A 16,151-nucleotide genomic window follows, 5' to 3' on the forward strand; every position below is an offset into this window, starting at 1 on the left:
AGATGTTTCCCCCAGGAGCAAGTAGAGACTTTGTAATGTGCCATGGACTTTCAGCACAGCGTCCTGATGAACCAGCCTGCTTTTCTCGTTGTGCAGCCAGGCAGACCTAACTGTTTAGGTCTGCCTGGCAGACCCACAAAGCCACACAGGATTAGAAACCTTGGGTTCTATCCAGCCTCTACTGTGTGACCCAGCAGGTCGCTTACCCTCTCTGGACTTCAGTGTCCTCCCCTTTGAGATGGGAGATTTGGGATAGAGCAAATTTACTTTTCTTGGATCACAAACTCCTTTGAGAATTTGCTGGAAGCTTCAGGTCACCAACTTAGAGTGGCTTATGTGTACACGTTTACTCAAGCACTCCATTTTTACATATACACACACACACACACACCACACACACACACACACACACACACACACACATATATATATATATTTTTTTTTTTTTTTTGAGATGGAGTCTTGCTCTGTCTCCCAGACTGGAGTGCAATGGCGCCATCTTGGCTCACTGCAACCTCCCCCTCCCGAGTTCAAGCGATTCTCGTGCCTTAGCCTCCCGAGTAGGTGGGATTACAGGTGCCCACCATCATACCAGGCTAATTTTTGTATTTTTAGTAGAAACAGGGTTTCACCATGTTGGCCAGGCTGGTCTCAAACTCCTGACTTCAGGTGATTGGCCCACCTTGGCCTCCCAAAATGCTGGGATTACAGGTGTGAGCCACCATGACTAGCCATTTTTTACTTATATTTTTAAGGGACTTAAGGAGTCTTAAGGGTTATCCGTGGGCTCCCTAGGGATTCCAAGACCCCCCCACCCCCACCCCTCCCACCGCCAAGTTTGGAATTACTGTACAAAATGGTTTTTACACTCATCAGATATCCGTAAAACCCACTACTGACCTAGGTAAAAGGAACCACAGGCCATCCCTGGTAGGCAGAGAAATGTGGGATCCTTTTCACTGAGGAGTCAGCAGATCTTACCCCCATGGCCTTTTCTTTTTCCATGTTTTACCTTTGGGGTTGTCTTGGAATAGGAAGAGGCAGAAGTTATCCCGCTAGTGCCAGGGGAACACACCTTTGTGCTTTGACCACAGAGTGAATAACATAACTAGGTACTTCTTGGTTGGATCATGCCTAGATAGGGGAACCTTTCCCTCCCCTACACACATCATCATCATCATCATCATCATCACAGCCACTTCTTACCTGTTCTGAGCATTCCCCAAATGTCATTCCAGCTTGTTCCAGCCCGGCTATGGCATAAGCAGAGAAGGTAGAAAGGTCTCAATTTTATAGAATATGTGGTCCAGAGTTGTCCTATGTCTTGCTCAGCATCACACAATGAATTAAAAACTGAACAATAGGGAGAGTCCAGGTTTTCCTAGCTCTAATGTCAAGCCTCCTTTTGGTCCACAAATACTTACAGTGTGCCTACTGTGTGCAAAATGCCATGCTGGAGGCTGTCAGGGCTTGAAAAGTGATGATTCGGCAGAGGATGCTGTTCGTGCCTCACCCCATGTCCTCTAGCCCACTTCTCCACTCATCTGCCACTGTGATGGGAAGGTGTCAGCAAGCCCAGGAATTGTCCACCCTAAGCAGCCTTTCTGCTTCTCACCTGCAGGGTTTCTCCAGTGCAGGGGCCAAGGGAGCTTTACTCAGCCTGCAGGACAGCTGGGATTTAACACTGCAGGGGCAACCCTCAAGTTATTAATAAGATATAAGAATGAGTGGATGAGAAACCTGGCTGCCTTGGGACTCCGTGGGACAATTCCATGGTGTGTTCTCATGATTCCTCAGTGAGCCCCCATTGCCCCCAATGAAAGTCAATCATTAACCACTCTTCACTGGCTTTTCTCCTATCCCATCCCTATATCACTTCCCCGTTCCCTCCCTCCAGCCTCCAGTGATCACCTCCTCAGTAAACTACCTGCACACAAGTCTCAGGGTCTGATTTCAGGGGAAACCAAAGTAGGACATGCAGAGACACACGTGCAGACACACACACACACACACACACATCTCTGTGAAAAGACGAGGCACAGAGAAGAATCATTCCCAGTCATGACTGGGTGGCATCAATAATAAAGGCTGACATGTCCAAAGCTCTAAGACTATGCTCCTCACTTTGCTAAGCACATTCTACACTTGCTTCATTTATTTATTTTTGTTTATTTTTTATTTGGCAGGTGAGAAGTAGGCATCATAATTATACCTATTACAGAGAGTAAGAAACTGAGGCTGAGAGATTAACCTGCCAAGGTCCCTTAGCTAAAAAGCCTGGCTGTGTACCTAGACCTATCCACCTCCCAAGTAGGTGTCTTGTAAAGACTGCCTAGGCTGTCTGTGGCTGATGCTACAGGAATAGAGCCCAGAGAGGACTAGGGATGGGGAGACTTCCTAGAGGAGGTGGGGTTTGGCTTGGCCTTGAAGGACAAGATAGGCTTCCACTTCTACCCATCCAGGGCAGGCCGTATGGAAAACAGGGAAAGTTCTAGGCAAAAATGAAGAACTTTGAAAATAACAGTGAGGAATTGGGTCCAGCTAGCCAGGAATGTGTCTTGGAGCAGGTTGAGGCCAGGCTGTGGAGACCAGAATGTCAGCCAGCAAGGTGGCCTCTTCCCCACTCCAGCCCGAAGGCCTGTGTTAGAGAGGGCCCACCAGGAACAGAAATGGTGGAGGCTGGGGACTAGACAGCAGTCCTGCTCAGGCATGGAGGGCAGAGAGCTCACACCTGGTCTGCACCCCATTTCCTGGCCAGGCACCCCTGGTCTCAATCATCCCCCATTTCCAAGTAGTAAATAGATGTATAAAGCAACCGTTTCCATTTAAAGCTCTGCAGACCGTAGGGAGGAGGGCCTGCAGGCCATCTGGGCCCTTGTTTGGCAATGTTTGTGCTCACAACAAACCTGATAGACAGAGATTTATCGCCGTTTTCATTAGCTGGGGTTGGTTTGGTTTGCTGCTTTTCCACCCCCTCCCCCCTACACACACACTCCCGAGTTACAGATTTATGGTGGGTGGGAGGACCAGGGACTCAGAGAGAGGGGAGGAAGAAGGCCGAGCAAGGTATGGACTTGAAGCAAAGGGGATGGGGTGGGGATTCGGAGGATGAAGAGGTGGGGGTGGTGAGGAGTGCACCAGCTCTAGAGAAAAGACTGAGCGTGTGTGTGTGTGTGTGTGTGTGTGCGCGCACATTAGCATGCATGTTAGAAGGTGGCTGAAAGACACCTGCAGCCACATCCCCTCAACACACACATACACATACATCTCATAATCACCGTAACTGTTGAGCGTAGAAGCTGCTGAAATTCTAAGCTATCAGCACTAGCACTGGGCCCAAGGCCAGGAGGGATGCAGACCTTTGGCAAGCTCAGGGTCCACTCTGGTCTGACCGTATTTAACAAATGCCTATGTAGCATTCCTTCTGTCCTGAGACAGATCTTCACTAATTTATCTATCTAGTGAAATTAGCTATCTTCACTAATTTCACCCTTAAAGCAACCCTCCAAAGTGGACACTGTATCATTTCCCTAATGCTGGTTCTTTCCCTCCCCTCACAGCAGGGTATACACACCACCCATCTCTGTAGGAAGGAGCCTGGACTTGAGTTCCCAGTTGTAAATATCATTTTGCCCCTTGGTGCTCCTGTGAAGTTCCTGTGGGCATCCCCTGAGGACCCCTTCTTGGGTTCTTTGCGCTTCCTCTCCTCCAGCACTTCCCACCCCCAGCCAGGCTGGCTCCTTCCCTGTCTGCATCTTTTCTCACACAGTGTCTCCTGCCCAGTGTGCCCTCCCTACACCTTCACTCATCAAAGTCCTTCTAGCCTTGCAGCCCACGTGGACTGCCTCTGTGAGGCCATTCCTGAGCTGTTCCCTGAGGTTCATGCCTTCACTGAAAGACACTGAGAGCCGCCCTTGGGGATCATCCTGAAAGAAGAGGAAGAAACCAGAGAAGGTTGGCTCCCGCCTCTCACAAGCAGAGTGGCTCTACTTTTTATAGCAGAGTTCTGTGTCAGATTTCATTAGAGCTAATTTTAAGAGGAAAAACAAGGTTTAACCCAGTGATCAATTCTAACTGTCTCATTTCACAGGTGAGAAACCAAGATCAGAGAGGGTGAGTGACTTGTCCAAGTCACACAGAGTTCTCATCAGGGCCACAGGGCCAGGCTCTCTGACACTCTTTCCATGGGATAGTTTCCCCAGAGTGTGTGCCCATCCTGCTAGGAAACTGGAAACTCTAGAGAGCAAGGACCAGAACGCGGCATCTCTGTCTCCACTCAACAAGCATGTGATGCCTGAGTGTTATTTCACAGGCATTTGATCCCCAAGGCTGGCAGCTTTCGGAGGGTCCATGTTATCAGCTTGCTTCCACAGCCCCCAGGTAGGGACAGGCTGTAGGGCTGAGACAGGGCTAGAGTGCGGAAGGGGGAGTTCCTTGTCCCTATAGAATCCCCTCCGTCTGGAACACTCACTGCCAAACAGAGCTCTCTGCCTCAGGATTTTCAACACACAAAGCACCTGTCTTTCCAGACCCACCCATAGTCATGTCCCTTGAAAAGAAAGGGTTGATGGTTGGTTGGTTGGTTGGTTGGTTGCCTGGAAGGCCCTTAGCTATAATCTGAAGGAAACCAAAAGAACTTCCTCTCCCCAACAAACCAGAACGTCAACCCACCGTCAGCCTGCCTCAGTGTCTACCGTCCCATCAAAGTGCCTTCTGTGGGACATGGCCTTGGCTCCAGAAAGTCCCACCTCTTTCCTAAGCAGGAGTGTCCCACTAGTTCTGACTAAGTCAGGACTCATTGAAGTCAAGAGTGGACTCTGGAGCCACACAGTCTTGGATTCTAGTCCAAGATCTGTGGCTGAGAAATACTGAAATACTTAACATCTCTCTGCTCTGGTCTCCTCTGGGAAATAGGGATAAGAATATCTGGAACAGTGCTCAGAGGATTATTAAAAGAAGTGAACAATTTGTCTCAACTTCCCTGATGGAAAAAAAAAAAAAAAAGGATTGAATGAGATAACCTGTTGGGGCACTCAGCACAGCACTGGGCCCACTGATATCTTCCTGTGAATGAGGTCCTCCGGGATTAGCAAGTGGGTTGCGTGGCAAAGTCCCCAGGGAACGAGAGGATGGAGCTGGTGGAGCTTAAAGACACAGAGGACAGAGGGAGTTACCCCAGGCCACAGATAGCCCTGGTGGAGGAGGGGGAATAGCTTGATCACTGAGCCCCCATCTGCTATGGGGGATCTTGAAAGTGGGAGGAGAAAAGTCTGGCACCAAAACCAATGTCTCCTTTTCTGATTTGCCAGGAGCTGCCCCTTAGCTGGGCTTAAAAGTTCCTTCCAAGGAGTCATTTCACATAAACTTTCATAGAACTCACTACATGCCAAGCACTACATCTTCCCCCAGTAAACTAGGCGGTTGAGGTCATTAGGGATTATTATTGTTATCCTGTCTTACAAGAAGGCGGCCGATGCACCAGGAGCTAGTAACCTGCTGGGGCCACACAGTCCTAAAGAGCAGAACCGGGCTTTGAACCCAGGCGGTCTGCCTGCTCTTAAACCCCTGGACACTGGGTCAGCTTCCTTGCCAGCCGTTGGCCACACCTCCAAAGCCCTCTGCAGTCAGTTGCCTGATCAACCTTTTCCCTCCTGGGGTCTCGTCAAGTCTACATTTCTCACTGTCAGGCTGGGATCTGATTCTCTTTCCAGTTTGATGGAAATTACCAAGGTCCAGGGGCCCAAGGTTGGGGAGATGGGGGAGGGTGAACAAGACAAAGAAGACATAATCCGGGCCCTCGGGAGTTTTCCACTCACCCCTCTTAGACCAAGCGAAAATACAAATGGAGGCCCACATTCCATATGTCTAAATATTTAAAAGTTAAAAATCAAGTTAACAAACTGTTTAATAAAATATGTTCTATTCTCCTAGGCTGACACATACACCTTCTAAAGACCTGGAAGGCCAGATTTGAATTTAGAGTTCTCAGGCTTATTGGAGTTCTGCACAGGGACACCGCACAGGGAGAAACTCCCTCTGCTCTCCCTGAGCCCTGCCCTTAGCCTGCGTCTTCTCTTCCCATCCCACCTTCACCTTAAACTAGGGCTTCAAGAGCACGTGTGTGGATACTCCAATCTGCACACGAAACTGCTGACCACATGCCCCACACTCAACTCACAGCCAAGACACAGGCTACCCTCTGGAGGTTGGACCTGGGGAGGTGACCTGCAGAGGGCCTGGATGCAGGGTACAGGTCCTTAGGGCGGGGATTTCTAGGGCGCTGGGCATCAGGAGCATGGTTCAGGAGTGGGGGTGGCTCCCTCCTTCTGGACAGACTCCTACACTGTGAGGAGGGCCAAAGGAAGGCTCTAAGTATAGGGCCCCTTGTCTAAAGGCACTGGAGCTGAAGGTGGGTCACTCTTTATTCCTTCTGCTTTCTAATCCCTTTGTCTGATCAGCCAACTCTGAACATCTTGGCAACTTTCCTTTCTAAACAGTTCTCCAAGCCCCATCACAGCCCTTCTAGTCCAGGCCACTCTCATCTATCACCATGTTACCACAACAGCTTCCTAACTGGTCCTCTAGGCCCCAGTCCTTCGCCCACCCCTCCACAGCCAGTGATCTTTTCTGAACACAAACTGGATCACGATGCAGCCACGCTTAACACTCTTCTGTGGCTCCCTGCTGCATACAGAAGACCCAAATTCAACTTGGCCATTGACCTTGGTGTCCAGCCCCTCTCAAGCCCTCCAGCCTCAGCCTGCCCTACTCCCTGCCTCTAAATGATGCTCTGGCCTATCTACGCTGCCCCCAGGTCCCTGCAAGACATGAAGTACACACTGCAGTGTGTGCTGCTCCTCTGCCCCACTTTCTCACCTCCTGTCTCTACAAATTCCTTCTTCTTGAAGATTTGGCTTCATGGTCAAAACTGCAGCAATCCTTTGTTGTCAACAACCCACTCCTGCCTCCAGGTCTGGCAGGGAGTCCCCGGCTTGTGCTCTCATACTAGTATCTACACTCTATTATAACTATCACTAATTTAACCACTTCCCAATACCCCGACCATTGCCATCTCTTGCCTGGACTATTGCAGTGGCTCCCGAATTATTCTCCCTGCTTCCACTCTTGCCCCTTCCTCCAGGCTGTCCTCCACCAGCAGCCAAAGTGAGCCTTTTAAGACATGTGTTTGGCCGAGCGTGGTGGCTCGCGCCTGTAATCCCAACACTTTAGGAGGCCGAGGCAGGTGGATCACCTGAGGTCGGGAGTTCAAGACCAGCCTAACCAACATGGAGAAACCCCATCTCTACTAAAAATACAAAGTTAGCCAGGGTGGTGGTGCATGCCTGTAATCGCAGCTACTCGGGAGGCTGAGGCAGGAGAATCGCTTGAACCCGGGAGGCAGAGGTTGCGGTGAGCCAAGATCGCACCATTGCACTCCAGCCGGGGCAACAAGAGCGAAACTCCATCTCAAGAAAAAAACACATGTGTTTGGGCTGGGCACGGTGGCTCACACTTGTAATCCCAGCACTTTGGGAGGCCGAGGCAGGCGGATCACCTGAGGTTAGGAGTTCGAGACGAGCCTGACCAACATGGTGAAAACCCATCTCTGCTAAAGATATAAAATTAGCCAGGCATGGTGGCACGTGCCTGTAATCCCAGCTACTAGGGAGGCTGAGGCAGGAGAATCACCTGAACCCGGGAGGCAGAAGTTGTAGTGAGCCAAGATCACGCCACTGCACTCCAGCCTGGGCAACAAAAGCAAAACTCTGTCTCAAAAAAAAAAAAAAAAAAAAAAAAAAAGACATGTGTTTACTGACATCCTGCTCAATATCCCTAGTGGCTCTCATCTCACTATAGGATCCAAAGGCCTGCTGGGACTATAGCATCCTTCATGATTTGCCCCCTGCTCCCTCTACTCTTCTCCCTTCCTCCTTCCCTCCCTCACTCTTCTCCAATCACACTGGTCTCTTTCCTTGCTCCTTGTTAAACTCAAACGCATTCCTGCCTCAGGACCATTGCACAAGCAGTTCCTTCCCTTTATTCAGGTTTCTGCTCAAATATCCTCACCTCCAAGGTCCTTCTCTTCCCCCCTACTTTGTTTTCCTTCACACATTAATCTCCCCATGGCAGATTGTATATCTCTTTGCTTACGTGTTTCTGTCTGTTTCTCCTCAACCATCTAAGCTCCACAAGAGTGGGGACTTTATCTGTTTTGTCCACCTCAGTGTCCTCAGGTCTGACACATAGAGGTGCTCAAGAAGAATTTGGCAAAGGAATCTTCTGTTTATGTTTTCATGCCCCAGCTAGAATGTGTCCCTCTGAGAGCAGGGCCTGTGGCTCATTCATCTCAGTGTCCCCTCTGCTTGGCCTGTTGCTGGGCACATAAACATATGACTTCATTCAGATGGTGAAAGAATGGAGGCCAAGAGCATGACCTGTGAAAAGGCACCACAGTGGGCTTGAGCTGAGGGCACACAGGGTAAATGGACCTGGAAAGGTGAGGTGGGAGCAAACTACAGAGGGGCTGGAAGGCTGGGGGAACTTCTCTGTAGCTTCACATTGCAATGGCTCCTATCTAACATGGAGCCATTGCAAGATCTTAAGCCAGAGAGAAGAATTTTATGCAGCAACTATATTTAAAGCTGGGCATGGTGGCTCATGCCTATAATCCCAGCACTTTGGGAAGCCAACACAGGAGAATCACTTGAGGCTAGGAGTTTGAGACCAGTCTGGGCAATATAGTAAGACCCCCATCTCTATGAAAAATTTAAAAATTAGCTGGATGTGATGGCACACTCCTGTAGTCCCAGCTACTGGGGAGGCTCAGGCAGGAGGATCAGTTGAAATCTGGGAGGTCAAGGTTACAGTGTGCCATAATCATGCCACTGCTCTCCAGCCTGGATGACAGAGCGAGACCCTGTCTCAAACAAAATAAATAAATGTATATGTATGTGTGTGTGTGTGTGTGTGTGTGTGTGTGTGTGTGTATTTAAAAGAACTTGGGAGAAGAGTAATCAGGAAAGCATGGAGAAATGGAACTGACTTAGAGATTGCAAAATCCCCCATCTCAGAATATCCCAGAAGCAAACCATCATCTTGAGTTGGACACACCAAGGCTTGTCTCCTGATACTTCTGGGCCTCTTTACACTGGCTCAGTCCACTTTCTGACACTGAAAATTGGTTCTGGACATAAGTGCTCCAATCACCCCTAGGAATGCTGAAATTTGCATAAGAAGGTATCTTAGAGAAAGGTTAGATGTGAGCAGTTCCCTGGGGGCAAGGGCTGGGAAAGGGGCAGGAAGAGTATGGTGGCTCTGCCCCCGGGGACAATTGAAGGCCCCTATTTGGCACCATCACTCACATGGGGCTTGGTTGTCCAGAAAGGCCTGGGAAACAGGGCGACAGAGTGTCTCGGGTCTCCCCTCCCCGCTGCCCACCCCCCAGGCTTTACTCTGGGTCAGTTGGAGCCTCAAGTGGCTTTTAAGCAATTAGACCGAGCACTGGGTACTTTCTAATCTAATTGTTTCAAAAGCCCTTGAAGGGTTTGAGTCTGAGCTCTTAAAATGCCAGAGAAGGGGGAAATCAGTGATGGTGGGAAGTATGCGGGGCCCAGCTCTCTTCCCCCACCCGTTTCTGCTCTCCATCTTCTTGAGGATGGAGCGAGTGGACAGTTTAGAGCAGAAGGATTCCTCCTCCCCAGGCTCTGAAGGTTCTGTACCCACTTCCCTGCCCTACCTCAGGTATCCAAGTAACTGTTTAATCAAAGTCAATGCCCTCCCCACCAAATTGATGAGAACTAGGGCCGTCCAGTAGGGTGACCCTGACCCCAGTGGGCAAAGCATCTCACCATCACCCAAGAAAACATGTCAGCAGCCTCACTGTGATCACATACCTACTCATGGGCTGGAGGCTTGGGATTTTTTGAAAAGCTCCTGACCTTGAGGAGACCAACAGCCTGACAACGGAGAAAGAGCTGCTTCAAATGAGCAGAAATGAGAGATTGAACTTAAGATGCAAAAGCAGTAAGCTCCGGGAACACCAAACTGGGTGGGAGTAGGGCCAGAACTGGAGGAGAGAATTGAGGAACACTCCATGGTGGAGGTGACATTTGAGCTGAGCCTGAAGAGTCTGTAGAATTGTGCAGGTCAAGTTAGAAAGAAGGATACATTATGAGTCCAGGGAATGAACATGAACCAGAAGCGATCGTGGGAGGGTGGAGGGCCCTAAGGACTCTCATCCATCCCATCATGCTCTGACTCAGTTTCTTTGTCTATAAAATGGATCACTAGACTGGCTTAGCAGATTCTATTCGTGTTCTCCTGAGCTTTCGAGGTCCACAGGAAAGCTTTGGACCACTTATGGGCCAAGTGGGAGAGCAGAGGAGGCAGGGTCTAGACCTTTGCCTTCAACTGGAGCTATAACTCTTAGCTGTTTTATATTTTGGATTTCGGTATACTTTTGAGTCATTCTGTCCTCTGCAAACTACTGGGTAGATGATTCCCTGGATATCTTCCAGCTCTGAGCTCAGGGTCTTCCTCATTATCAACCACTTCCCTGCCAAGAAGAACAGAGAGAGAAATCTACGCAGAGCCCTGAGGGCCAGCGGAGTGGAAATTCTACCCAAAGTTCTGATGTCCTGGATGGGCTCCTGCTCAGCTGCCCGGGGAGCTCAACCCATGACCAGACTGAGAGGGACTGATGGATTTGATGCCTGGAGATCTATCATTAAAGCACCTCCCTTTTCATTTAGGCAAAGTCTCCCAATCTTTTTTCATGAGGAGAAATTACCTTTCCTTCCATTGAAGGTGCAAAAAGGACAGCTTGGGTTGCTGCCAATATACCTACATGCTGTCAGAGGGTGTGGGTGTCATTACCCACAAAGCTCAGAGTTTGGACAGCGGCCCACCAAACAGCTTAGAGGTGTCCCAGCTAAGGCTTCGAGATAGGATGGAGGGTCTCTAGGAATGCCAAAGGAAATTGTTCAGCAAATCAAAGAATGAATGAACAAATAAAGAGGCCACTGCCAAAATGCTCTTGAAAGGATCACTTTGGAAACTGTTATCAGTCATGTTTACCTTGGTGTGAATTAAGTATCTTAGGGCAAGAGTTGCTAGGAGGAAGGAAAGGTTTTGGAAACTGGATGTCACTATATAAGGAAAGAATAATACAAAAAGAAAGATGATGGGTGCAAGACAATCACCCACATAACTTCATCCTAGTCTCAACTACCCGCAGCTCCCCACCTTCCCTCAACCCATCCCCACCCTCCCTCTCCCTTCTTTCCTCCCTGGAAATGCTCCCCAGCTCAGGGCCCAAGTGCTGAAAGGTGCTTTAAAGTGAGTGAAAAAGTATTTGGCCTGGAGCAGGGGGACCGGAAGGGGGTGTCAGTCTGTGCCATCTCGAGGGGTGTGGCCTGCTGCATGTAAACATGGAGGAAGGGAGTGGCTTCCGGCCTGAGCTATGGGCCCAGGGAAGGACTGGAAATTCCTACCCGGCCTTCTGCTGTCTCCCCACCTGCCACTGCAGTAACTTCGCTTCACAAACAAAACAGAGACGGAAGTCAGTGGAGTCTTTGCAATGACATCTGCCCCTGCTCAGGTCCTCCGTCCTTGGGAGGTCTCACCACAGGCCTTGGCTCCAACTTTCAGCACCCAAGACCCCAGGATGGCCCACACTCTCAGGGGCCCCTGCCCTGGCCCACTTTCCTGATCATGTTCTCTTAGGAGTGGCTTCTAGCTATAAAAGCCCAGGTAGGCTTAAAACAAGCAAACAACAACAACAACAACAACAAAACCCACTTTCCATGGTTCTCCCACAGTTACAGTTTGAGAAGTCAGATGTGTAACTTAGAGCAGGTCACTTAATCTTTCTGGATTTCAGTGTCTTCCTCAATGGACAAAACAGGTGGGAAGACAGTTTGAAACATATAAGGCGCTCTGTAAGGGTCAGGGATAAATACTAGGCCATTTAATTGTGGATTCAAATCCTGCCTCCACCTCCCACCAGCTGGGTGATCTTGGGCAGGTTATTGAGTTCTTGGTGCCTCAGTTTTCTCATCAGAGGTGCTCCTGTGACCTATCTTGAAGCTTTGGAAGGTGGATTAAATGAGATAATGGATGCAAATCATCCAGCCCAGGCCCCACAGTTGGTAGAGGTTAGTTGTCTATTGCTATATTTTGTTGAAGATGCACCATTATTTTATGTGTAAGATGCACCATTATTTTATGATCCACTAAGAAAGAAATACTGCTGTCAATGAATTGTGAGACACCTTGAAATGGATGAGATACTGTATTATTGGGAGGACAAGTGGGGAGTGGGTGGGAAATGGGAATGTCAATCTCTACAGCAATAGTTTCCCACTTAGGATGCATCCGGGAATCCAATGCCCAGCCTGCATCCCAGTTAAACCAAAACCTCTGGAGTATGGCCAGTAATCTTTCTGTGACTTGGTTTCCCCATATGCAAAACCGAGATAGTTAACTTCTGGGGCCGTTATATGAGTTGATTCATGTAAGTGATTTACAACAGTACCAGGCCCACAGAAATGCTGAAGTAAATGTTAACAACTATTCCTCTCTCCACCCCCAGGTCCTGGCACAGGCTAGGTGCCTTCTGAGTGTTGGTTGATGCAGGAATAGACATGATCATGTGACTGCTGCCCTCCCTCCACCCCCCATCCAGCAGGGAGAGGCCCACTCTGGCCTCTGGAAGCTGGAGAAGAGGCTCACCTGCCCAAGGGCCTTCTGTCCAAAGTTCAAGGGAGCCCCACCCCTCCCGGATGCTCAGCTCACCCCACCCCCCACAGGCAGGGCTACAGTGTGGTGGGCACTGCCACACCCGGACCTGCCACAGCCTCTTGGAGTCAGTGACAAGAACCAAATGTCCCCCAGCCTCCACCCCTCCCCTTTCCTGCTTTTATTATTTTCTTTTCCATAAAGATTAGTCTGTGTTGCTCCTCTATCAAGGCCTGGAGGATAAACATGTGGTCCGGAGGCAGAGAAACCCCAGGCCTGAAGGCCCCACTGCCCCCACCCCAGCAGCATAAACCCGGGGCTTTTAAGCAAGGAATGGTTTTCAGTAAATCTCTCCTATCAGCAGAAACCTTTGAAAGAGTTTGTTTAAAGGCCAGGGAGATAAACAGCAAGGAGAAGTGTTTGTTTAAGATGTATGTTCTGTGTGGCCACTCTGGGGCCCGGATTTACATCTCTGGGGAGAGGAGCCACTCGGAGGCCAGGGTGGGGGCCTTCCAGGGGCACCTTGGGCTCCCGGTGTGGACTTCAGCCCAGGCAGGGACCCATGTGCTCAGGGGAGGGAGGTGAGCTGGACTGCACTTGCAGGCCACTCCAGGCTTGGGGCAAGAAAGCAGGGACTGAAAGGAGCTGCAGGAAGGGAAGAAGCTCTGTAAAGGAGGGGAGGGTGCCCGGAAGGACCTGCTGGTTGGAATGCAGGCAGAAATCCCCTAGGAAGCCACCACACACACACACACACACACACACACACACACACACACACACACACAGTGTTCAGAACAGGCTCAGGCTCAAGGCCCATCCCAAACAGCCTCATACTCAGCAGCCCAATACACAGCTGGGTATGGCCAGATCTGTGACCTTGGACAAGCCACCTAACCCAGAACTACAGCCCTAGTTCCTCTCTGCTATGAAAACAACACACCTGCCTCAAAGGGTTTTGAGTTTTCCTCCTGTCGTTTGACAAATATGGCTTGTGCACTTACTGTATGTCAGGCACTGTTCTGGGTGCTTGGGATGCAACAGTATACAAAATACAGCCTCTGTCCTTTTGGAACTTAAAGAGGAGGAAGATAGGCAATGAGCATAATAATCAGTAAATTAAATACTCTTCAGAAGGTGACATGAGCTATAGAAAGAAATAGAGCGGGTACAAAAACCTGGGAAAGGATGGTTAGCTTGGACCTCCCAGAGAAGGTGGTCCTTGAAGGAGATGCAGGTATCTGAGGGGAGAGAAGCTCAGGCAGAACCCTCAGCCAGGGCAAATATCTGGAGGATTGAATCAAATACCTTAGGGTAGGTGCTGAAGCATGGTCCTGTGGTCAGTAAATAACGTCCAATGTTGTCATTTTACTGAAGCAGTTACTGAGGCCTGGGATGGGCAGGGAAGCCTTCAGGGAGGATGCAGGACTTAAGCTGGGTTTCCCCTGGAATTCCTTCTCCCTGCCAAGTGGAGAGAAAGGCTCTGCAGAACAGCGTCATGGAGGTGGAAAGACAGGAGAATGATGGCAGAGCTCATTCCCCAAACCCAGTGGTGCCCAAGGGGTATATGGACCAATGCAGCTGGATTCTCAAGGAAAGTCCTTGGCCTGGGTCAGGAGTCTGGACTCCCAATTCTGGCTCTGCCCTTTGCTGGCAGGTGATTTGGGGCAAGCGATTTTAAGCTTCTTGGGTCCTTCTTTTCTCTACGGTAAAATGAGAATAATATATCCTCCCTTCACTGAATTGGTGGAGAGGATGAAAAGAGATATGGGGCCAGGCGCAGTGGCGCAGGCCTGTAATCCCAGCACTTTGGGAGGCCGAGGCAGGCGGATTGCCTAAGCTCAGGAGTTTGAGACCAGCCTGGGCAACACAGTGAAATCCCATCTCTACTAAAATACAAAAAATTAGCCGGGCATGGTGGCATGTGCCTGTAGTCCCAGCTATTCGGGAGGCTGAGGCAGGATAATTGCTTGAACCCGGGAGGTGGAGGTTGCAGTGAGCTGAGATCGTGCCACTACACTCCAGCCTGGGTGACAGAGCGAGACTCCGTCTCCAAAAAAAGAAAAAAGAGAAAAGAGATATGGTGGGTGTTTCTGTCTGGAACATAGCAGATGCTCAATAAACATTGGGTTTGCATTTGGGGCCGTCCTGTGCCCTTTCAGACTCCTTTTGGGCACTTTCCCGAAAGGATGAGGCAGAGGTGATGAGTCTACTGGGTCCCAGACTTGGAGGAGAAGATGATGAATAGCTGAGCATGGTCCCCATGTAGCTGAAGGGCTGTCCCTCCCGAGAAAGCCTAGATTTGTTCCAAAGGGCCTCCAAAAGGAAGGAAGAAATTTCATGGACATAGATTTTCATTTGAAAATCTGGAATTTGGCAATGGTCCGTGCTATGTAACAGCAGGATGGACCTCTATAGGGACAGCTAGCTCCTGCTGTTAGGAACTGTGCAGGCAGAGGTGGCCGAGTTGTTTTTGTTTGTTTGTTTTGTTTTGTTTTGCTTTGCTTTGTTTTTTGAGACAGAATTTCACTCTTGTCACCCAGGCTGGAGTACAATGGCACTATCTCGGCTCACTGCAACCTCCGCCTCCCAGGTTCAAGTGATTCTCCTGCCTCAGCCTCTCGAGTAGCTGGGATTACAGGCACGTGCCACCATGCCTGGCTAATTTTTGCATTTTTAGTAAAGATGGAGTTTCGCCATGTTGGCCAGGCTGGTCTCGATCTCCTAACCTCAGGTGATCCTCCCACCTCGGCCTCCCAAAGTGCTGGAATTACAGGCGTGAGTCACCGCACCCAGCCCTGTGTTGTGGATAGAGGTAGAACAGAGAGGTGGTGACTCCTCTGCGAAGTTCAGACCCATTGGCTTCTGGGGTCCCTTCCAGCTTTGAGATTTGGGGATTTACCTCCATTCCTTCCCAGGTTTCACAGTCCATCAAGATCTACCCATACACCAGATTTTTTCCAATCCTTCATGGAAACTTGCCTGATCCCCGTGTCCTTTGGATTCAGTCATGTGATGGGCCAGCACATCTGAGAGATGCATCCATGCTAAATTCAGAGTGGTCACAGATTAGCACATTAGTCCTTCCAGATAACCCAGGTGCAGGTTTACAGGGTCTTGGATCTGTCAACTTAGAGGTAAAAGGAACGGTGGAACTTCTAGCACTGGGGAGGGAGCAAGGGACAGATATGTTTGGGAAAACATGCCTGAGAAGTTTATCAAATAGTGCCTAGTACCTTCCAAATCCTTCTTACAATAAGATTAACTTTAGCTAAGATCACAAACCAGAGCTCAAAGATCTGAAGGGCCGGAGTGCCTAATTTGGCCCCTTTTCATGAGCCAAGTGAAGTGCCAGGGGATCTCTGGACACCTTCTCCTTGCCCTGTAGATGCCTTGCCAAGGAGAACCCGCTCGCC

General features: G+C 49.7%; 1 protein-coding gene across 2 annotated transcripts in view; it reads left to right on the forward strand.

The window, feature by feature from the left end:
• Nucleotides 1-16,151, forward strand: part of TOMM6 (translocase of outer mitochondrial membrane 6) — a 657,333-nt gene that overhangs the window by 378,356 nt on the left and 262,826 nt on the right. The gene's annotated exons all lie outside the window — the stretch shown is intronic.

Source organism: Macaca thibetana, chromosome 4, assembly GCF_024542745.1.
Source record: "Macaca thibetana thibetana isolate TM-01 chromosome 4, ASM2454274v1, whole genome shotgun sequence".
Taxonomy (NCBI): Eukaryota; Metazoa; Chordata; class Mammalia; order Primates; family Cercopithecidae; genus Macaca; species Macaca thibetana.